The sequence below is a fragment of the Phacochoerus africanus genome, chromosome 1 (assembly GCF_016906955.1).
Source record: "Phacochoerus africanus isolate WHEZ1 chromosome 1, ROS_Pafr_v1, whole genome shotgun sequence".
Classification (NCBI taxonomy): Eukaryota; Metazoa; Chordata; class Mammalia; order Artiodactyla; family Suidae; genus Phacochoerus; species Phacochoerus africanus.
The window spans coordinates 44,300,260-44,324,797 of NC_062544.1; the positions used below are offsets into that span (position 1 = coordinate 44,300,260).

Consider the following 24,538-nt stretch of genomic DNA (forward strand, 5'->3'; position numbering starts at 1 on the left):
AGCATTCTGAGGTATGTTTTTCTCGTATTGACATGGTTTTGAACATGACATTGTAAAGCCTCTGTTGAGTTCAGGACTCTTTATCTGAGCTTGTCAGCATTGCCTTCTCTCTCTCTCTCTCTCTTTTTCTTTTTTTAAAATAATTTGAATGCAAAGATAGAGCACACATTTCGATGTTTGGGATTATATAAACGTGGGATTAAATTCTACTACTACTACACAATTTCTACTAACTGAATCAATAACCGTAAAAGACTTCCACATGTTAGCCTGATGGACTAAAACAAAGGGGATAAATTTTAGTAAGAAATGAATATAGATCTCAGGTTAAAAAAAGACCAACTGACTGGAGATGACTGGCTTAATAGAAGTTCATGTGAAAAGTCTCATGAGTTTTATCACCAGGAAGCTCAGTGGGAGTCCAGTGTCACGTGACAAGCATCAGTTCTTGGAGTGTGTTCGTGGAGGTAGAGTCCTCCTATTAAGGGTAGTCCTATATTTTAACCCTGGCCAAACTTATACTGATTTCCTTATCTCTGAAAGTGTCCGAGACAAAACTGAGCAATTGTGTCATATAGGAAACTGTTGGAGGAATTACAGGAACCATGATTTAGCCCAAAGTGGAAAAGCTCAGGAGGAGGCCTGAGTGATTGCTGTGTGGAAATATTTATCTGAAGGGTTGAGGTTTTCCCTGAATTCCAGTGTCTAGCGCTGGAGTAAGACCAGGATCAATATCTGGAGATTTCAGGGAAATCCTCTGGAGGTTGATATAAAGAAAAATTTTCTGATGAATAAAATTTGTTCAAAAGTGAAATGGATTGGCATGGGAGGAGGAGAGTCCCCTGACCCTGAAAAATGAGGCCAGATATCAACTTTCTGACTGAGGAGGTTGTGGGGGAGGTTGAAGTGTGAAGTTGTGCTAGATGGCCCTTCAGATTCCATCCATTGCCAAGTAGGCAAATTTGTCCCTGGGGCTGTCTTGTCTCCCCTTTATCCCAGCTGTAACTCTGGGAAAAACTGGATCACCTGCTTCCCATTACAATATTAATGACTTATAAGGCTTGAGGTCTTGAGAAATTTATACTTCAGTAATTTTCCACCAATAGGCATGTTTCTATTCATGAAGACCACACTGGCTTTAGCCTGCAAACAAAGGACCTGTCACAAGAGTGCGAGATTTTCATGTGCAAGAATTAGCTCCTGCAGGGACATTTGGGAAGCGGTCAACTTGTACCTCTTAAATGAAAACATAGAATCTCGTCTCTATACCCTATGGAAGCAGGAAATTGGGAGTGATGCATCCTCATCTGCCTGTTCTGGACAGTGTGCTGGTCTGTTTCCCCTGGGCAACAGCAGTCATTACCTAATGGATATTGGAGAAATGAGCCCTTACTGTCTCCTGTTCTTTTGCATTGCTGTGGGATTAAAAGATCAATAAGAACAGTAGCTGTGATCTTGGTATTTGATGGGAATCTTTTAGCCACCTTCCTACTCTAAGTCACTTTATCATTGCATTAGAAATGGGTGATAAGGATGGAGCATTTGAATATGGCTGCAAACCTAAACCCTCGGCTCACTCCGCCTCTCTCTTCTCTTTCCCATCCAGCAAGCAGGGTGGAACAGTGAGGGTGTCTGCCCTGCAAGAAGACAGGATACCAAATACTTGCACGGTGAAGAGCCACCATCCTGGGAGATGGGGGAAGGGCCTGGAAAGGAGAGGAGAACTGAGGGATATTTTTCTCTCCCATCCAAGAGCCTCCTAGGGACCCCTTCCTGAACCCGGCATCCTTCCTGCTGGTCTCTTTGCAGAGATATGCAGGGCCCTATGGAGTTCCTGAGGAATCCTGCAGCTGCTGGGGGCTCGTCGGAGATGGGCAGTGTGTCTCCCTGTCCTTGTTAGTCCCATAAATGGCCCATTGAGGGGAGCAGGAGAAGGGAGAGGCATCCAGGGCTGGCCCCGGGGTCCCTCAATGGGGGCACTGTTCAGGCTTGGGTGGAAGCCAGCCCTGACACCATGCTAGTTGTTAAAGCCTCATTCTTCCCAAGGAGGCGGCTGGAAAGGCAGCAGAGCAGCTGAGGCTCCAGAAAAGGTACTTCTCTTGTTCTTCGCAAGGCTGGACTGGCACATGAGAGGAAGCCACTTCCTCTTCAATTATTTTCTGTTGTCCATTGCATTTACATCTCAAGCATTTTCCCTCTTCCTTCTTACTACTCAAGATCCCACATTGATGGGTTTTTCCCTTATTCTCCCCAGTCTCAACGGAAACTTAGAAATGATGTCAAATTTTCCTGTTTTGTACTGGTCCCCTTGGGCAGCCCATCAGGGAAGCACCTTGAGAGTGGCTCCTATTTGGCAGTTGCTCTTGAGCCCCTGAATAGTTCAAAATCTCATTCAAAATGAAGAGTGTGGCTTTGGAAATAGCAAAATACTAGATGTCCACTGCAGGAAACATAATGTTTTTCTTGCCCACCTTCCATACTCCTCTTTCTCATAATACCACCTGGATTTCCCTTTAAGGGCCAAGCCTGCCACACTCAGCCTATGGGTGTTGATGGGATTGACTTGACCACGAGGCTCTTGGTTTCAGGATGGCATAGCACTCTTGGCCAGCATCTTCTATCCTCCTGGCTTTGGGTAGGGGCAGTTAGGACCCAGACTGGGCCACATCAGAGTCAATCTTGAGCAAGAAAGATTTGGGGTAGGTATGGGGGCAGACACTCCCTATTTTCACTGAGGTTGCTGACTATGTAGAGTCTAAGTTGGGAGCTGTGGTGATCACCTTTGTTTCCACATGGGAAGAATTACTGTGAGGATATAGGCCACAGAGGAAAACCGGGCCAAAGTGACAGACCCTTGATGATATAGGATGTAGGTTGGATCCAGCTATGCCTAAAGCCAGCACCCTGGTCTTTCAGTTATACTGGTCAGAATGTTCACTTTTATTCCTTCATCTCACTTGAGTTGAGTTTCTGTTCACTGGTTTCTATTAGCATGATTCATTTAGTTGCCACCAAAAGAGTCCTAAAAATGCTGACCTTTTCTACTTCCTATTCACTGCTCAGGCCACCCTTATTCAGTTATTTGCTACAGTATTTTGCAGTTGCCCCAGACTGTACCAGAGCTAACATGTACTAACATTATCAAAAATTTCAGCCTAGATGGAAACGGGAAGACTCGCTCAGTTCTTCTCTGAATGGAGGTGATAACAGGTACCCCTGGAGTCCCCATGTGCATCTTGAATCTGTAAGAGCCCCAGCTTTACCCATTCATTCAGCAATCATTAACTCTGTGTGTATCACATGCTATGGAACTGCCTCAAACAGCTCACAGTCAAGGAGAGGGACTGGTGGCATGAGGGCAAAGAAGTAGGATAGTCTCCATGATGAGACTCTATATCCACTTCCATGGGGGGCGCTAGGAAGCAAGTGGCCAGATCTTATCTTCGAAGGGGGGAGAAAGACTTCAAGGAAGAGGTGATGGCTTGAGCTGTATCTTCAAAGATGTATTGAGGTTTTTCAGCTTAAAAAAAAAGTATAGGAAAGGCATACAGTCTGACCCGGGAGAGAAATGTCAACTGTAAACTGTTGTCTGACTTAAAAACCCTCCCCCTGCAGGATGGCGAAGGCAGTTTGACCTTCTGTGTTTAGCACATGCCTGACTGCTGTGTTATGCTGGGTAGGACACAGAAATCTGTGGCCACATTCATCCCCTCCTTTCACCCTTTCCAAAATTCAGAAAACATGTGTAAAGTTCTCTGGCTGGCGAGCAATGCCATATAGATGTTAGAGTGACTTGTGGTTGGTAAACTCAACATTCTATGTCCAATCTCCAGGTTTGTGGGTGTGAGTCAGTGGCAAGGATATGGCAGTAGCAGGAACAGCAGCATCTGCCCTATTTTCAGATCAAAGTTAAAACTGTATACCCCTCAAATAAATGGTCCAGTGGTGGTCCCCTGACTTCCTTGTTTTGTAAGCAGGTCCATTCCCTACACTAAATCTCTTTCAGTTAGACATCCCTTGAGTATGTTCTCTTGTCCACACTGAACTCTGACTGAAGCCATTCCCCACTGTGAGGTCTGGAAGGGCCAAGACCTGCTTTTCTCATTCTCCACTGCATCCCTAGTAGTGAGCACAAGGTGTGGCAGTAGTGGGTTCTCAGTAAAGAGTTTTTGAGCATGTGTTTTAAAAGTTGCAATATGGGTGTGGGGGCACATATGTATTTATGAATAGTTAAGCAATTCAGAAGATGCCATAAGGCTGTACACCATTGAGAGCCACCTTTTTAGCAATGATATGTTGTCATAGGCCATTGGTTACCCTGGTCTCCAGTGTTCATGGAAGATTTGATGGAGATGTATTGATGGGAGGGGACTGGATTCAGAAGAATGAGTAGACACTGGATAAGAAAAAAAAAAGAGTGCCGTACTTTAGAACCAGTGCTTAGTGTTAATATCACTGCACACTGATGACTTAACGTGCACACGCTCCTGAAATGAAGACTAAGTTCCCTTTGAAATACATGTGGGCTTAAAAGTGAAGGGAAAAGGTCTTGGCATGATGTTCTTGGGTTTTGCCAAACCCTAATGTTGTGTTTGGAGCCCTTTTCTGCCCCGTAGGCCACAAGAATTCCCCTGTTCCCATCCCATACCCACATCAAGCATGTTTCTGAATCTTCTGGGAAGCCACACACTGAGCAGTCAGATATCTGATCCTACTTCAGAACAAGCAAGGCAAGATCTAAGTTCAACCAGCAGAAATTTCCATTGGGAGCCTTTGCCCAGGATGTTGGCTGACAGCCTCTGGTCCTCCTGAGTTCCAGAATTGGGTGAAAGGTATGGTGGACTAATCTTGCTTCATTATACAGTGATTACAGGGGAAGTGATATGATTGAGGGCTGGTCTACCTGCCAGTCAAGCTGGGCAGTGTCACCAGAAGGTCACAAGGCTTGTGAGCTCTTCTTTACATGGGAACCAACACAACCAAGACGTTTCCCATTTTGTGGATTCGCTCTAACTTTTATATGTCATTATTGCCTTTTAAAAATTGAATCTAAGGAAATTTTGGAGTTGTGTTAAATAAACCAACAAGAGTTTACGATAACTCGCAGCTCTGACATCAGATAGGCTGGAGATAATCAAATTAATCAGAGAAGCAGCCTTATTATATAAATGTAAGAAAGACAGAAAATGTCCATAGAAGCTTTGCAGGTTTGCAAAATTTGTTCTTCTACCACATTCAGGTTAATAAAAGGGATGAATGAGTGAGGCAAAACACATCTTATAAGAAGGTACCTACATTCCTACACATCTTGTAAGAAGGTACCTGTACACTTGAGAAGATGAATAGCTGAGAGCTGGGCTGTTCTTTTGGACCCTCAAGCATCATCTAATTGACATGAGTCCATAGCCTCCTGTGTTTAAATGAAGTCAAGTTTGGGTCCTAAGGGTTTAAAATTAGGAAACTCGGAGTTCCCATCATGGCGCAGTGGTTAACAAATCCGACTAGGAACCATGAGGTTGCGGGTTCGGTCCCTGCCCTTGCTCAGTGGGTTAACGATCCAGCGTTGCCGTGAGCTGTGGTGTAGGTCGCAGACGTGGCTCGGATCCTGCATTGCTGTGGCTCTGGCGTAGGCCGGTGGCTACAGCTCCGATTAGACCCCTAGCCTGGGAACCTCCATATGCCGAGGGAGCTGCCCAAGAAATGGCAAAAAAAAAAAGACAAAAAGATAAAATTAGGAAACTCCTAGTAATAGGGGAGAAATATAGGAATCTGGCTGCCATATTTGATAGACTATATTGCTTTGTTGTTTAACCTAAACCTTCATTCTATCGAGCTATTATTTGCATTTCTAAATCTCTCTGAACTTCAGCTTCCTCAACTGTAAAGTCCTTGCTGTGAGGGTTAAATGAGAAAATGCCTGTATATGTCTTATGCCAGAGCCTGTCATGGAGCAGATCCTTAGTAAGCTGCAACCACACTTATTGTTACCAACACATAGAAGGCCACCAGTTCAAAGAATTGGGGACAGATGAATTGCTGACTCTCGAAAAGTAGAGATCATTAATCTTTTTTTTTTTTTTTTTTTGCTTTTTAGGGTTGCACTTGTGGCATATGGAGGTTCCCAGACTCGGGTTGAATCTGAGCTACAACTGCTGGCCTTCACCACAGCTACAGCAATGCAGGATCCAAGCTGCATCTGCTACCTACACCACAGCTCAAGGCAACACCAGATCCTTAACCCACTGAGCGAGACCCAGGATCAAACCCAAAACCTCATGGTTCCTAGTCAGATTCGTTTCCGCTGAGCCACAATGGGAATTCCTAGAGATCATAAATCTTGAGGTATCTCATGGTCTCTGCCCTTGGCTTGTTGTGTAACTCCTGTTACTTGCCTGTATCTGGGAGTGGGGGTAGATGAGACTTGGCATGACAGCAGGTCATATGATAAGGACTTGGAAGGGGTGTGGTTGACTGGAAGCTCTACAGGATATAGGTCGTTTACTCACCTGAGTGACTCAGTTTGAGGCTGCTTACATTTATAGGATCCATTACAGAGAGGTGGTGGCTAGACTCACACTTGAGCACCAGGCTTTGAAAAGAACAGGGACAAACGAGAGGATGTTATGGTGTGATGAATGTTCTCTGAACCCCTATCCTGAGGTCCAGTGAAGGGGATAGAGAGATAGATTTGGGGAAGTTGGGGAGAGGGTAATTGACTCAAGCTTCCAGGAATATGAGGGTTGTTCCAGGGTAAAAGCCAAGACTACTGGGTGGAAGTTCTGGGGAGGCATTTTCAGCTCTATTGCCAGTTTGGATGAAAGTGGTAGAACTGTCTAGAAATTCGAAATAGAACACTATCTTCCAATGCAAAAGTCCCTAGAAGTGTTCAAGCTGGGCAGGCTGATTCCCAGGGAAGCTAAGGAAAGCTTCCGCTCAGGAGCACATGGAAGGACTTTTAGTACAGTGTTGTGGGTGGAAGTGACAGTGCAGGAAGATTTTCCCGAGGCAAAAGTCCCCAAGAAGGAGTAGACATTAGGCAGACAAGGTTGGGAGTGTGGGTGGGAAGAGGAACAGGGAAGGAAGAGGGTATGGTGGGTGCTGGGAACTGCAAGTATGACTGGGCGTGGTTGTGATGGGGAGAGAATAGTGTGGAGAACAGATCTTCCACGGGCTTTTTATATTATCTTAAGGAGACAGGACTTTATTCTGAGAAAGACTTTAAGTAAGGCAGTGACATGGCCAGATGATGTTGTAAGAAGGATTACACTCACACCATTCAAAGCCTAAATAAAGGAAGAACAGAATCAACATTTACTGAGAACCCACTGTGAAGTGGATGCTTCAGATAAAAGACATTATCTCCCACTCACAACCCCCCTCTGAATGAGTCACCATCTTCATTTTACAGTCAAGGACATTAAGGACCAGAGAGGTTTAGTGACTTTCTCAACATTGCTCAGATATTAAGTGACTAAGCAAATACTTAAAAGCAAATAGGCCTGGTCTCAAAGTCTGTGCTTTGTTTCATTTAAGTAAAAATGAAACAAATCAGAACAAATCCCTTTTTGAAAATCTAACCAAATCTCAAATGCTAGGAGGAATATTACTTGTGTATTTTCTAAGATTGCAGTACACCCAAAGGTGCCTAGCCATGAACCACGCATGCCCTTTTCCTGTGACCTGCTGCTGTCAGACCGTCTCCCTTCTGTCTGGAGATAATTAGACAAGAGCCAAACTGACACTCTTTCCCAGGAATTTGGGATTGGGATTCTGAGGGAGCCAGTTTGTTTAGCGGCTGGTCTCTTGGTTACTAAGGCGCAGCCACGTCTTCCCATGTGGATGGAGAAGCAGAGAAGACAGATTGCAAAGGGAGAAGAATTCAGATGAATAAGCAGAGAGGAGACACAGAGATGATCCTGCTCAGACTTTCAGTTCTTATAGTCCATCTGAATTCCCTGAGCCCCCCTATACCTGCAGAACATATTTCTCCTTAGGTTTAAGCCAGCTAGAATTTCTTTGTGTTTAGAGGGAAGGAGATAGATTCATCAGAGTTCCTAAGGGGGACTGAGGAAGGCAGGCAGTGAGAGAATGTAGACTCCATTCCCCCACTGAAAACGGGGCTGAAGACTGTGGAGAGCCTGCAGTGACCTGACCTAAGTAAGGCCCCAGAGAGCTACTAACCTTGCGAAATGAAATGCCCTGGGTTTCCTGTGAGGACAGAAAAGGGGGTGGAGTCTGAGAACATCCTGCTGCAGAGCTCCACCCAGACACTGCTCAGGAAGCAGCCGGGCACAGGCAAAGAGGAGACTGTGGGATGGAGGCAGGACAGTCATGGGGAGAGGATGGACCTATCTCAGGCCTCCGGAAGGGGGTTTAGGTCAAGGTTAACAAATCCAAGAGAATAAAAAGGCTTGAGCAGGCATCTGGTTTATAACTGAAGTCAGAGGATTAACGAATATAATATTGCAAGGTTATTTCTTTATAGGCTGCACCCACAGCATGTGGAAGTTCCCAGGCTAGGGATTGAACCCGAACCACAGCTGTAACCAGAGCCACAGCAGTGACAACACTGGATCCTTAACCCACTGGGCCATGAGGTAGCTGCAGTTTTATTTTAAAGAAGCAATCCATGAAGGTATTCTTGTAAAATTCCAAGTGAAAAATGAAAGCCCCCCCATTCATCCCCCAAATATAAAAGTGCAGGTGAGAGAGGAGCACACTGCACTGTCCTTCCTCCCAGTGGATGCAATAACAAACCTGGGGCAGGATTTGCTTTTACTTAGCATCTAATAAACATATATTAAGCATTATCTCTTATCTCATAAAACATTTTTGTTTGTTTTTTGAGAGAAAGGTACAGAGATTTCTTATATATCCCCTGGCTACCACCCCCATCTACATAGCCTCCCCCATTATCAACATCCTCTACCAGAGCGGTACATTTGTTAGAATTGATGAACCCCTATCGACACATCATAATTACCCACAGTCCACAGTTTACATTAAGTTCACTTTTTTTTTTTTTGGTCTTTTTTGTCTTTTGTTGTTGTTGCTATTTCTTGGGCCACTCCCGCGGCATATGGAGGTTCCCAGGCTAGGGGTCCAATCGGAGCTGTAGCCACCGGCCTACACCAGAGCCACAGCAACGCGGGATCTGAGCCGCGTCTGCAACCTACACCACAGCTCACGGCAACGCCGGATCGTTAACCCACTGAGCAAGGGCAGGGACCGAACCCGCAACCTCATGGTTCCTAGTCGGATTTGTTAACCACTGCGCCACGACGGGAACTCCAAGTTCACTTCTGCTGTTGTAGATTCTGTACAAATGTATAATGACATGAATCCAGCATTATAGTATCATACAGAGTAGTTTCACTGCCCTAAAAATCCTCTGTGTTCCCCCTATTCATCCCTACCTATACTGATCTTTTTACTGTCTCCATAGTTTTGCCTTTTCCAGAGCATTATATGGTTGGAATCATATCACAGGAAGGATTCTAATCCTCCTCGTCTCTTCCCCACACTGGGTACAGCCAAGAGAGAGGGGCCTGTTGGTGCCAGATCAGCTGGTGCCCCGTGCCCACCCACCTCCCTGCTGATCTGCTCCCAGCTGCACCCAAACTAGTCCACATCTCAAGGAAGCAGGGTGGAGCCTAGTGGCTGCTTATTCCAAAATTCCACGTTATTGCCCTGCAATCAGACTTTTTCAGCTCTTTTTTAGTGAGTCACTGGGACCTTCAAAAGATTAGATTTTTGTCTTCTCAACTATTCTGATATGGAGATTTCCTCTGAATTGGTATGTTTATATATATCAATATAACAGCTCTATATCAAAGGTTTTGTCTGTTTGAGGGATTGTCAGTTGCGACTGGTTAGGTGAATCTTGTGTTTATCTTGGGGAGTTCTTGGGCACCAGAGAAATGTTAGCAAGCAGCACAGCAGGTATAGCCAGAGTTTAGTTTGTCTATTTATTGATTTAAAAATCAATGTTTAATAAACATACTTGGTAAAAAATCAAGACAAACAGAACATTTTTAGATAAAAAATAAAATCCTCTCTTTCTTTGTCTCCAATCCCACTGAATATTTGTTCCACCCCCCACCCCCAATTCACTTACTGAAATCCTAACCCTCAAAGGTGATGGTATTAGAAGGTAAGCCTTTGAAAGGTGCTTAGGTCATGAGGGCAGTGCCCTTGTAAACAAGAGACCTCTAACCCCTTCACCATGTGAAGACATTGCAAGCAGGTGCCAGCTATGAAGCAGGATGGTGACCCTCACCATGCAGAAGGTAACCATGCTGGTGCCTTGATCTTAGACCTCTGGCCTCCAGAACTGTGAGCAATAACTTTTTGTTGCTATAAGCCACCCGAGTCTGCAGTATTTTGTTATAGCAGCCCAAGCAAACTAGGACATCTACCTTTACCAATGTCTTTAATGTCCTCTCAGAATTTTTAAAATCAATGTAATAGCATATACATGCACATTCTTTTTGGGTTTTGAATTGCAAATAACATTTCATTGACAAAGTTTCCATCTTTGTACATGTATCTTTGTGTGCTTTTATATCAATAGAATGTATCTCTTGGTGCAATTTCTGCACCAAAGTTTATGCACATTTTAAAAATTTTGCTAGATGCTGCTAAATTTATTTGCAGAAAACTATATCACGGAGCACAGCGGAAATGAATCCAACTAGAAACCATGAGGTTGTGGGTTCAATCCCTGGCCTCATTCAGTGGGTTGGGGATCTGGTGTTGCCGTGAGCTGTGGTATAGGTTGCAGACGCAGCTCAGATCTGGTGTTGCTATGGCTCTGGCATAGGCTGGCAGCAACATCTCCAATTGGACCTCTAGCCTGGAAACCTCCATGTGCTGCGGGTGCAGCCCTGAAAAAAAAAAAAAAAAAAAAAAAGAGACAAAACTATATTGCTAAGAATTCCCATCAGCAGTATGTGACCCCTGTTTCTCCTTATCCTTACCAACCCTGGGGATGACCAAACCTTTAGTATTTTCCAATCTGGTAGGAAAAAGCAGTAACTTGTTTTGATTTTTATTTTTTTAATATTGAGTGGTCTTTTTTTTTCTTTCTTTCTTTTTTTAACCTTTTGCCTTTTCTAGGGCTGCTTCCCGTGGCATATGGAGATGTGGTGTAGGTTGCAGATGCAGCTGGTCTCCCGCTTTGCTGTGGCTCTGGTGTAGGCCAGTGGCTACAGCTCCGATTAGACCCCTAGCCTGGGAACCTCCATGTGCCATGGGAGCAGCCCTAGAAAAGGCAAGAGTCAAAAAAAAAAAAAAAAAAAGAAACTATACCTTTGTCAGTCAGATATGTTGCTAGGACTTTTCTCCAGTTTTTAATTTGTCTTTTGATTTTGTTTATGATGCACACTTTATTTGCTATATGAAATTTGATTTATTTATTTATTTGTTTGATAGGCACATTCAGCAGTCTTTTCCTCTATGATGGCCTGAGTATAATACCTCATGATGGGAGGAAGAACACCAAGAAGGTCTTCAAGGAGAGGGTGAGATACAGCTCAGCTACAGATTCACTAGGATGGTAACGTTGCACTAGGATTTCTCTGGAATCATAAAAAAGAGCAGTGCAAAGAAACTTCTTTTGGAGTTCCCACTGTGGTTCATCAGGTTAAGAAGCTGACATAATGTCCGTGAGGATGTGGGTTTGATCCCTGGCCTCATTCAGTGTGTTAAGGACCCAGTGTTGCCACAAGCAAGTCACAAACGTAGTTTGGATCCTGTGTTGCTGTAGCTGTGGCCAGCAGCTGCAGCTCCGATTTGACTCCTAACTTGAAACTGCCATATGCCTCAAATGCAGCCCTAAAAAGAAAAGGCAAAAAAGAAAAGAAACTTCTTTTGTCGTACATTGGGGTGGGGTAAGAGGATGTTATAGTAGGGAGGGTGAAGAGTTGAAAGGAAAGAACATCCCCAGATGCAGCCCGGCAAGGCAAGAGGAGAATAGAAGCTAAGTAGGAAGTGAAGGAGGCAGTCTGCTCTCAAGCTTCCAAGTCTGACTTGGGATGTGGGCTGGGTGGGGTGCAGTGAGGAGGTTAACTGCAGGTGTGGGTTGACCACCTTCTAGGTTCTGCCACCTCTGATGACCTAACCCTTCCTCTCTGCTCCCTCTATGTCTATCCTCAATCCTAGCCTGGACAATGAAAAAAAAAAAATGCAATCCGTAGAAGCCACTGTGACCTTGACCAGGGATGAGTCTTGCTCTGAAAACCAGTGACCTCGGGGGCTTTGGGGATGGAAGTTGATGATCCTTGAGAGAGGAAGTTGTTATTTTTATTCCCATTCCATGCTGGTTTTACTGGATGCCACTTCTTCCTGAAATGCCCTGAAAAGGCAGGAAAATTTGATAGATGCTGTGAGAATGAGCCATTTGGAGCCCTGGCAAAATCCTGCATTTGATCCTTGGCCTTTCCTGTTCAGAAGCTGACTTCCCAGTCTGGGCATCACCATTCACTTCTGTTTTTCCCCCCCAGGTATCTGACCTTTGGACATTTTGCATCTCAGGCTCACTTCTACTGGAGGAAAAAGCAAAGGTATATTACAAACCCAAACCAAGCAGGCTTGCCATTTACAAGCCACTCCAGATTTGGTATGGCAACAAACCAATGCTACTGTCTCAATTTAATGTTTGGGATTACATGCAAATTTGGGGTCAAGCTAACAACCAAGAGTAGGGGTGGGAATAAAGGTGGGAGGAGAGAAGAGTGGGGTGGGGCAGGGCAGGGCAGGGCATGGCAGTGGTAGGCGGGAGTGGACAGGAATAGACAGAGGAGGCTGGGAGGTGGCAGCCTTCCCTGCTCAGCTGCAGGAATCACACCTACTGTAGAACAACGAAGGTTCTGTAGAGGAGAGGGGCATCGGTTCCTACCAGTTGGCTTGTATAACATGTGGGGCAGCTAGTTACCCACGTTGGAAAAAAGGGTTAAAAAGTAGGAAGAAGTGAATGAGAGAAAATCTTGCCTTGCTGAAGAGGGCAGGAGGGCTCAGTGTGTCCTGGGGGTTGTTGTGAATGCAGACTTTCTCCAAGCTGATTAAATCAAATTAACTCTTCAGCCTGGGATCTTACAACCTCCTGTTGCTCTCGTCTCTCCAAACCCTTTTTCTACCTCTTCAGAACCTCCTGGAACCCTGAGGAATTTATTAATGAGGTCCAATTACAGAAAATTTCAGGTTTTTAAATCAACTTTGGATGCACAGCTGAAGGGTTCAGCCCACCCGCTGCCCACCCCACCCCTGAGAAAATGTACCTTAAACAAGATTTCAGACGAACTGCACTGTTTCCCTACTGCTTCCCCACATCCAGCTGTCTCCCTTCTACCAACCATCTATAGCATCTCTGCTTTTGCTCCCCCTCATTTCGCCTCTGCCCTCATCTTCCCACCCCCAACTTTCACAAAATGCTGGGGACTTCAGCTGCCCCTTGTTTTAAAAGCTGCAGGACACACAGAGCACAACAGACCAATCGACCCAGCTGGTTTCTGTCCAAGCCCTGCCAGCCCTAATTTGTGGCTTTAGCCTAGGTGTGTTGGAACGACTTTTCCTGGCCATTTCCACCCTCGTCAACTGCTAGCAAACAATCTTTGTTTCCTCTTCAAGGATATTTTTGAAGACAGATTAGAGGCTTGAAAAAACACTTGGAATAACTCTTTAAACAGGTTTTCCAAACACTGGTGGAAGGAAACAAAGGAGATGGGTGGGAGCATCATCCCTGAATAATGTTCTGTTTCTCATCCTGTGTTGCCTGGGGCCCCGCACAGCTTGGGTTCTCCCCAGCCTGTGGAAACTTTGCAAACTTCCGGGGCTTGGTCTCTGCAGAAGCTGCTCCTCACCCTAGGAGAGACGGGCCCTCCACCAGCTGCTGTGGGAATGGCACATCTGGCATTCCGGCAGCCACTTCCTCTCTAGGGAAAAGCTGGGCTCCACCCTGTGTGGTTTCACAAAGTGATGCTGGGGCTCCTGGGAACAGGCAGGAGTGGTTGTGAGCTGTGAACATCCTCCTGAGCTCCTGTGGGGCCTGCAGGCTTCACTCAGCTGATTAAACATTCTTCATCTAGGGCAGACATTTAAAGGGACCATTGCATGGCATGGCTAGATTTTCCACAGCTGAAAATTCTATTTAACAAGGTGGGAAGCTCAATTAAAGAAAAAAAAACAAGAAAGAAAGAAAGAAAGAAAGAAAGAAAGAAAGAAAGAAAGAAAGAAAGAAAGAAAGAAAAGAAAAAGAAAAGGAAAACAACACAACACCTGCAACATCTGGGAAAGCTGTAATATTTGTCTTCAGATGTAGTGGCTTAAACCTTGCCTCTTATGTGAAGTAATCCCTTTCCACTCTAGCTGGTGGGGATCTGTTTAATAAGTCAGTATTCTTTTGATTGCAGGTGACTGGAAAGCAACTTGATCTCTGTAGATTGGTCAGGGGAGGGCATTTGTCAGCTGCTTAAATCAGAGTGATAATAATATAGCTGGGCCTCAGGAATGAAGGGAACCTGGGGTGTGCTGGATCTGGCCTTGTGAGCTGATTGTTCAATTTTCAAGAATTTTATGAGCCTGTTCTTTGTATTCTTGAAAACTGTTCTCTGCCATCTTTGACCTAGGACAGATTTACAAATGACCTGGAATGTATATCATTAGTTATGTCTAGCTGGCATTGTTTTTATTGCCTGTATTGTACTTACCTCTGTTTTACGTTATCCTCTCTTCACCATACTACATTGCTTCTCTAGTTGGTGGGAGAGAGATTTGGGGGATTACCTTGGTGCCTCTGAAATCATACGTATACATGTAATACATACAGAATACCACACCAGTATGTGTATGTGTGTATGTATACACGTATATGTATGTGTATATATGTATGTATATATACAAGACAGACACATATATGTATGTATATATATTCCTATTATTTATATCACATATATTTATAATCTCATTTAATCCTTAGAATTAAATGCTTTCCCTAGAAACCGCATTGTTTTCCTAGGAGAGAGATTTGGGAGTTATCTTGGTTGCCCTCAAATTCTAAGCCAGTGTCTATCTAACATAACAGTTTGATGTGTGCTTATTTGTTCTTCTTCAGAACCTTCAGGCCACAGCCTTTATCATCACTGTTTGCCACTGATGCTAGCAGGCAGGCTTGACCCTCTTTCCCAACCTGGGTCACGAGCAGAGCAGTTCATGAAGTTCTTGTTCAGAATCCTGATTACAGATGATAATCTCTGTGAACCTCCTTGAAGGAGAGCCACTTCTGCTGGGAAGGTATGAGTGCTTCCGTGGATTGGCACAGCTCTCAAGGTGCGGCCAGGCAGGGTGGGGCGGGGGAGGTGACCCTACACAGGTCACATAGCCCAGGACTATCCAAGGGTCATTGAACCATTACTCTGCCTCCACACTGCTTCATTAAAACAAATGCATTCCAATGCTTTATCTAAATCTCCTTCTATACTGTAAATTGTTTTCTCCTTATTCAGTTTTCTAGGCATATGCAAAAAAAACAAAAAACAAAAAACATGTTATACATGTTGAAGTTTCCTAAACTCTTTGTTTATCTTTTGAGCAAAACTTAATAAAAAAATGAAAACCTTTTAAATGTCTCTCATGATGATTTCACAGTATCACTTTTCAGACAAAGGGCTGCTACAATCTTTCTAATATTTTTAAAAAGCTTTGGCCTCAGTGAAATCTTTTGTAGTTTCTTTTTTGCTTATTTCTCCCTTCTCTGAATTTTTTAAATGCTTATGGTCAGTGTTACAAAGTTTATTTGTTTCTGTTTGTTTCCCATGTGGAATGCTTTTCCACCTCCAAGCAAAATATAAGCTGTGGAGGGCAGGGATAATAACTTTAACTTTTCTGTCCCTTAACATCTGCTAAAGTGCCAGAAAAGTTGCTAACATTCCAAATGAATGTATCGATTTGCTGGGTTATTGGCTGACAGATGTAAGAGCTCTTCTTCCTGTCCATGTCTGCAAACATCTGATTTGCTGCTTTTCATCTACTGACAGTGGGACAAATCAAATGAAAAAGCTCATTAGAATTGTGGACAAAGTGAAGGTATCTTAGCTCCAAGTGATGTTCTGAAAGATCTCTTATGACTGAAATTCATGAGGATTAGATATAAATGTTTAGCATGTTTATTTTGAATCTTCACAACCTCCTCCATGTGGACAAAGACTGTTGCCTGGCATTCCGGTAAACAAGGAATGTTGCCCACCATCAAGAAATCAGCCACAGCAGCAAACCCCACCCCTCCCTTTTGTGCCTTGAAGGGAATCCAGGACTGAGAAAAACAGTATACTGGTCCTAGAGAGTTAAGATGCATATCAGAGGAATAATTTCAATGAGCCCGGACTCTTGCCTCTTTCCCATGTGTATGTTAACGTGAGATGTCTGGTTTTTTGTGATTAGCAGTAATCTTTTGATATTTGACTACACTATTTGTGGGTTTATTTTCTCAGCAAAAATTCCTATATATCCTGGATCCCCTTTCTTTGGAACAGTTCTCAGAGCTCTCTGAAAGGCTGTCTTCTGGGCTATGGTCCTTAGTAATGTCCCTGAATAAAACATAATTCTCAACTTTTACATTGTGTGTTTTTTTCATTTGATACCCTGTTTTGAATTTGTTGAGGCTCTCAGTAAGCAATGTCACTATCATGGCCTTCCAAGTAAATTTACTAAATTAAAAAAAAAAAAATGTTTTAGGAGTTCTCGTTGTGACTCAGTGGTAATGGACCTGACTAGTACCCATGAGGACACCGGTTGATCCCTAGCCTCTCTCATTGGGTTAAGGATCCAGCATTGCCATGAGCTGTAGTGTAGGTCACAGATGTGGCTCAGATCTGGTGTAGCTGTATAGGCCAGCAGCTACAGCTCCCATTCAACCTCTAGCCTGGCAACTTCCAAATGCTTCCAGGTGCATCCCTAAAAAGGCAAAAATTAAAAAGAATAAGTAAAATAAGCATTAAAAAAAATCCAAACAAAGCCACAGAGCATGTTAATACATTCAAGTGTTTACAAGACAATTTTATAAGAATTTTTTTCAATAAATAGCTGCAACTAATAACTTAGTATTTGGTATTTAACAAAATTCATAACAGTATTCTCCTTTGTTTATAAATACAGGACATGATGAGATGTGGAAAATCAACCCAAGTGTACTGAAGAAGAAGGGTTACAGTTGTACTTAAATAGATCCTTCAAACTCAGGTATTAGCATTTATGTGAGATGATATTGGATTTATTCTTACAGAAAACCTAAGTTGGCTTGAGTAGCATGGGCATTGGCTATGGACTTCTTCCATAGCAAGATAGCTCCTCTAACATTGACTGAGTGTCTGCTCTGGGCAGTTTTCCCATGCAGATGTACAACCGAGTATTCATCAGATCAAACCTTGCTTCATTTCGGAGGTCCAATGGTCCATTTCCATAAGGGAAAATATGGCTTTATACCCCCAAGTAATTAGTTATTGAGTACCTGCTCTATACCAAGAATTGGGTCTTACTTTACATTCTTGATTATAGAGGAGCAAACTGAAGTTCAGAGAGGTTAAGATCATTTGTTTAAAGTCAAGATTTGAAGTTAGGCCTAACTCCAAAGTTTGAGCCTTCTTTCAATCCTTTTGCCTCCTATGTGGCTGAAACCAGTATTTCCTATCTTGATAGGATCTTTCTCCCTTTCATTGCACTGATGGTGAGGCTCTGATTTGGGAAAGAGTGTCACCCACAGCTACAAGGAATAAAGATCGACAAGCTCAGACCTCAGCAATGGCCAAAATACCCTGTGGATGGAATTTTAGTTCCTGACTTACAGGAACTTTGAGAGAACTGGCACTGGTATTAGCAAGAAGTGCTTTGAGCTTTTCAGATGAAAGGTTCTAGATGAGTATTAAGTGTGGCTATTAGAGACGGGTATGGAATTTTATATGAAGGAGAGTGCTTACTAATTAAAAGATAGTTTCTCGTTTGTAGATTTGTTTTCTAGTTTAATCTCTTATTGGTGCTATAATAAGGGTTAGAAATGTGCCCAAAGATTTATGACCAAGACTCAAAAGCTAAGTTTGCGTGTCCTGGATAGATCTTTGTGCTTAAAATAATGAAAATAATAACGGTAATTATAATAAATCTGGTTTATATCTTGTCTTTATTTGAATGGCTTCAGAGTCTCTATAAACTTAGGCCTTTAGTAACTACATTTGTTCGTTGGCCAATGACTTATATGAACACCTGAGAACACTTTAGTAATTATAGGAACTGATAGGACCACAGAATTAATTAGAAATCCTTTCCATTTGGAATGGAATACCGGTTGGGGAGGAGGAGAGAGAAAAGCTGGATATTTTTTAAGTAGCTTGGATGGCCACACATCTCCCAATACCTTTTATCTTCTTAGCCAATCCTGGATCAGACCTGAAGGTTATCATTATAAAGTCCTCCAGGTTAATGTTTCCCTTTGTCTATTGTTTATTTTTAAATGACCCAAGCAGTGGCTCAGAAAGGAATGCACTTCTCATAAAATGTTTTCCCACATTAACAATTAAATATTACTTGGAGGTTGAGGAAGAGAGAGAAAACAAGAAAAGGGACTTGGAGTTTTAGAGAAACTTTCATAGAAATTTTGTTGGCATTTTTTTTGTGTGTGGCATAAATAGAAAGTCAAGGACATGTTAAGTGCTGTGGCCAAGGTCAGAGAGTAGATGGGAACCACTAAATAGGGAAAGAGATGGACTGACCAGGTCACGATATGCAACAGTACATGCTTTGTTAAAAGCCACATTTTGGAGTTCCCGTTGTGGCGCAGTGGTTAACGAATCTGACTAGGAACCATGAGGTTGCGGGTTCGATCCCTGCCCTTGCTCAGTGGGTTAACGATCCGGCATTGCCATGAGCTGTGGTGTAGGTTGCAGACGTGGCTCAGATCCCGCGTTGCTGTGGATCTGGCGTAGGCCGGTGGCTACAGCTCCGATTCGACCCCTAGCCTGGTAACCTCCATATGCCGCGGGTGCGGCCCAAGAAATAGCAACAACAACAACGACAAAAAATAAATAAATAAAAAATAAAAGCCACATTTTGATATTATTTGTTCTGGGACCCTGGCTTCAAAAACTATCCAGAGATATCATCTCCCAGCCCCGTCTTTCTCCCAGCTGTTTCCACTTCTCTCCTTATAATTCTCACTTTCATTTTTCAAAAAGGCAGGCAGTGGGCACTCCTAATTGCAAGGGAGTTTAGAGAATGTAGTAGGTTGCATGTTCAGGAAGAAGAAATGGGATTATTATTTGACCAGACAGCCTAGCTTGGGCATTTTCTTCAGCTTTGGCTCTGTGGTTCTTTTTCTTTTCCTTAGTTTTTCAGAGATGTCTTTACCAGTCCTTTTCTTCTTATGTCCTCTGAGAGTTCAATCAATTCTCCTTAGTTTACTTTTTTCTTATTTATTTAGTATTTTTTTTTTTTACACTTAGTAAATTGTGGTATACAACCAGCACCTCCATCCACCTCCATAAGTTTTTCCTCTTGCAAGACCAAAACTCTGTGCCCATTAAACCATAACTCCCCATTCCTCCTTCCTCCCAGTTCCGGCAACATCCCTTTCCTTTCAATCTCTACAAACTGATCTTTTTTATCTTAACATTCCACAAGACATCACACTAGACCACTGCATTGATGACATTATGCTAATTGGACCTGATAAACAGGAAATAGCAAGTACTCCCCCAAACCCAATCACCCCAAATAAGCTTTAAGCTGATGCTCCCCTTAGTCTCCAGATGAACCATAAGCTTCTGTCTGCAGTGTCTCAAACCTTCTGCAAGCTGTCTCACTCCAGTTCTCTGTCCTCAGCCATCATGTAGGTTAATACCACTTGCAAAACACTTTTGAACTGGCAGAGCAATTTCTCATATGATTGTATGAATCTCATAAACAATCTGAAAGTTAGGCATCATTCATATCATTTCACCCATGTGGAAACAGATCCAAAGAGAAAAGTGACTTTAGGTCCCATAGAATTTACAGGATGAAGACTTTGGCACAAGTTTATGCAGAATAAAGGCCTAAGTTCAATGCTTATCACTCCAGAGTTTCTTAGAGCTCCCAGTTTTTTTCCACCTAAACCACTGGTTGCAAGGAGTTATTCCTGTTGTCTTCATTTCCCCACTACTCCAGGCTTTTAGCCCTTCTGTTGTTTCTGGCCAAGAACTGAGAGCTCCTTTGTGCCCTCCCCTCACATCTTTAAACTCAAGACTTCACCGAATGGAATGGAGTGCCACTAGAAGAGCATACGCCGTGTGGCTGAAACTGAAATGGTGAAAAAAATTGTTGAATGATGTTATTTATTTACTTTTCACTCTAATGTAGGAAAAGCAATGTGTGTGCAGAATGTGGAACTATAGGCATTACATAATAAACTGAAAGATAGGTAACTGAAAAATTAATTCACCCCTCAGCTAACAGTTTTTGAGTCTCAGCTAGATAAACTTTTATTTAGAGTTGCAATCAAGTTAAAGAATGAATGAGGAAGTTCCCATTGTGGCTCAGTGGTAATGAGCCCAACTGGTGTGGGTGCAATCCCTGGCCTCACTCAGTAAGAATCTGGTGTTGCCATGAGCTGTGGTGTAGGTAGCAGACACAGCTAGGATCCTGCATTGCTGTGGCTGTGGCGTAGGCTGGCAGCTGCAGCTCTAATTTGACCCCTAGCCTGGGAACTTCCATATGCTGCCAGGTGAGGCCCTAAAAAGCAAAAAACAAAAACAAACAAACAAAAAACTGACAGAGAATGCCCTGCTCTCAAGGAACTTTAGAGTAGAGAGAGAGATAAGACTAAGGTCTAGAGAATGATAATAGAACATGGAAAATAAGGAGTTCCTGTCGTGGCACAGCAGAAATGGATCTGACTAGGAACCATGAGGTTGTGTGTTCGATCCCTGGCCTTGCTCAGTGGGTTAAGGCTCCGGTGTTGCCATGAGCTGTGGTGTAGGTCACAGACTCGGCTTCGGTCCTGCATTGCTGTCGTTGGGGCAGAGGCCGGCAGCTGAAGTTCTGATTTGATCCCTAGCATGGGAACCTGCACGTGCTGTGGATGGGGCCCTAAAAAAAATCCAACAAAAAACAAAAACAAAAACATGGAAAATGAGTGTCAGCAGGAAGTACGAAGTTCACAAGTTACTTCAAATGATGACTAACAAAAATATACTTAACTGGAGAGGCTGAAGATCAAGCTAATGAAGGAAGTGAAAATTTGAAATGATCTTTACATATATTAATATAACTATTAACTTGACAGTTTAAGCACTAGTCTACTATTGGCCTGCTGCTAGATACATGGCAAAGAATATAATACATGCAGTCCCTATTCCAAGGAACTCATTATGTAGTAAAAAGGAAAGTCACCCCACCAATTACTATACTGTAAGTATTTAATGACAGTAGGGATGTTTATGAAGAAAAGTAAAAGGTATATGAGAATGTAGAATAGGGAGATACAACAGGGTTTGCACCAGTGGGGTAGGGTTTGAATATGCTGAGAGAGTGGGTAGAGGGAGACATTGAAGTGGAAGGAGGACAGCTTGGAACTACACAATAAGATAGTGTAAGTTGGAGTGGAATGGAAGTTTGGACAAGTATTAATACCAGCCCCCAGGAGAGGCTCCTGGGATGTCAGGATTATGAAGTTGCTCTGTTAGAAAATGAGGAAGCCCATCAAGGTTGAGGTAATCAAGGAGAAGGTTGTGACCCAGACCAGAATGAGGCCATGTGAGAAGGAATGACCTAGCCCCTGCTTTAGTACATCACATTGTCCTGGTCCATGTGAGAGGCAAGGTGAGACAAGATCAGTAGCAGAACAGGTGGACTCATGGTACCTTGCTATGGAAATCCTTTCTGCCATTCACAATGGAAAGTTTCTGTCTGTTTGGCTTACTTTCCAGTGAGAAGGGCTACAGACAGGAACTTTGAAAGTGGGTCAGGAAAAGGAAAGAAATGTACTTTCACATCCCTGAAAATCTGCAGATGAAAGGTGAGTGCTCCCAGGGCAGTGCAAAGAACAGCCAAGAGGAACACTGTTGTTTGTTTTACATCTTGGATAGGACATAAAGGAGACCTTTCTCTGGATTCTGAGAGTTTTTCTTTCTTTATCCTCCTCAGGTGGAGTGGTTTGGCTGGACCCAGCCTGGCTCTGTTCTGCCACAATGGACACAGCAGTTTTGAAGCAAAACTATTTACCAAGTGCAGAGAGTCACGCCTCACCAGAGGGAACCTCACCAAGTCTCCCTGTACAGTTCTTCCTGGATGTCTTCTTTAGCAAGGTTACACCTGGCACACAGACCCTGTCAGCTACTCACTGCATTCCTTACAAACCCAAACCCACCGAGGATCAGAGCGGTAAGATGACTGGCCACTATCCAGAACTAAACAATGGAGACAATTATTATGCAGCCATTAATCTTTTCAATTACATATTAACCCAGCCAGTGTGTAAATGGCACCATACGCTACCATTTTTTTCCTTCTCTTTCTCTGCCTTTTTCTCCCCAGAAAATAAAAAAAGGACCATACTCTACCATTTTCTCAACATCATTCCTGCTTCTACTTTTCCATTTATGGAAACAATCATACCCATATGGAAATTCCTTTAACATGAGTATTGATTTTATCTTTCATTTTTTGGTGATTTCTAATGCATTCAACATTCTAGTGGATGCAGAGGAAAAAAAAACTGATGTTTTTCTCTTTTTCAAAAAACAAATCTATAGTTCCTTCTCCATTTTCAGTGCTCTGTTGAAAGGATCATATTAATATAAAATATCCTGATTAGATAGTACAATGATCAGTAATGCAGGTGTACTACATGTTTTGAACTCTTTCTAATATGCCTGTTTATAAGTAATTATTTCCCATTTATGTTTGTCTAGGTAGTTGTCACCCAAAGACATCCTTGTCCATTTGAAAACCAATAGCAGTTCCCTTTGTAGTTAAAGCTGATTAAAGAAAAAAAAAAGTGAGGGACAGTTCAGGAAGCAATTAAACATAGCATTGTTCAGGACAGAGGGTTAAGGGGGTCAGAATTTTTCTTCATTGCTTCTAGCCTTTCTTTTTCTCCCTTCAGTGCCCTAGACCCCTCCTTTCCCTCCTCCTTTTCCAAAACCAGCTCTAGGAATGACCCATGTCAGTCATTTATCCCTTTAGGTGTATTAATGGGTTCAGAGAATGTTTAGTCTTGCTATATTTACCCCGAAAACCTTATCTTTAATTATGGAATGAAAAGAATTTCAGGTATCAAATCACAACTCAAAGTTCAAGTTTTCAACTTCTGTTCACACAGAGGTCTGAAAACATTTTTTATTGGAAGAATAGCAGGTTTTAGCAGACTCTCTTCCCAGACTCCAGAGATGATTCTCTCTTTTCTCCTCTTTGTGGAGCCACCCTTGGAGGAGAGGGTATGAAGCTGGAGTGGGCAGGACAAGTAGTACAGAGACATTTCTAACATGTTGCTTGGTAAGGTGTTTGAGAATTCTTCCAGTGAACCCTAATAAAGGTCAGTGAATCAGGAATGTGAAAAAGATGAGTCAAAATAGGACATTGACCCCTCTTCTTCCTTGAAATGTAGCAGGAAATTCTCCAGGAGACATCAGTGTTCAGGGCAGCCCCGCTACCTCATTTTGGAGGGAAAACCTGGAATGAGGTTTTGCTTATTTAAATTACCACATTGTTTCCAGAGAGTTGGGAACATTTTCATGTTTCTGGGCATGGATCTGCAAGCTCACTTTCTCAGATTTGGTCATACATATAGGGTAAGACAGTGTGTTTACTAGAGAAGGTCTAGAGTTGATGTTTTGTCTTGGTTTTGTCTTGAGATGTAGGCTAAGACATATTTGGAGCTCAGTTTTGGTAAAACAGAGTTGGCTAGTCAATGATTGAGGTTTCTTCTACCTCCAAAAATCTGATGATCTCTGAGATCTCTGAAGTAAAATTAGTTGGTGCAACTTGATATAATGCTGTTTAAGCCAAAATGCTTAGGATTAGAGCTCTGGTCAAAGGTTAGAAGCCAAGAATGCAAGGGATAGGGGCCATTTTCTATGATTGTTTCTTCTAAAATTGGAGTGATTCCAGGATCATATGAAGAAACAGAAGCTACTGGTGGCAATCAACACTATCTGCATCACCAATAAGATTGTTCAGGAAAATAGTTTTATAAAGGGTGAGAAAGAAGAGACTGTGTCTGAGAGAGTTAAGACAGAGGCTAATTTTTTCTAATAACTGGTGGTTTGAGCTGACACAGCACAGGCTTTTTTTTTTTTTTTTTTTTTTGGTAGAATGATTAAATTGAGACAAAGGAGAGTTTCCTCAAAAACCACGTCACAAGTCAGCACCAATCAGATAATCAAGGAGTGTTTATTTCACAACCGACCAACTGTTAACAAAAGTACTCTTAGCATCCTTGATCTTCAGGTTAAAGGCATCCAATAAGCACTGGATCTCATGAATAAATGGAAGGACAACAGAAAATTTTTTAAAATTT

General features: G+C 42.8%; 1 long non-coding RNA gene across 3 annotated transcripts in view; it reads left to right on the forward strand.

Annotated features, from left to right (window-relative positions):
• Window positions 1-239: 239 nt before the first annotated feature.
• The window catches only part of LOC125114701 (uncharacterized), a 185,490-nt gene continuing 161,191 nt past the window's right edge, over window positions 240-24,538 (forward strand). Inside the window, exons 1-7 of one of the 3 annotated variants that reach the window (XR_007131890.1) lie at window positions 240-4,832; window positions 11,434-11,522; window positions 12,504-12,563; window positions 15,110-15,288; window positions 17,149-17,232; window positions 20,188-20,327; window positions 22,165-22,401. This is a non-coding gene — a long non-coding RNA (uncharacterized LOC125114701). The remainder of the gene's footprint in view (window positions 4,833-11,433; window positions 11,523-12,503; window positions 12,564-15,109; window positions 15,289-17,148; window positions 17,233-20,187; window positions 20,328-22,164; window positions 22,402-24,538) is intronic. The other 2 variants (XR_007131899.1, XR_007131886.1) reach the window with 2 other exon arrangements.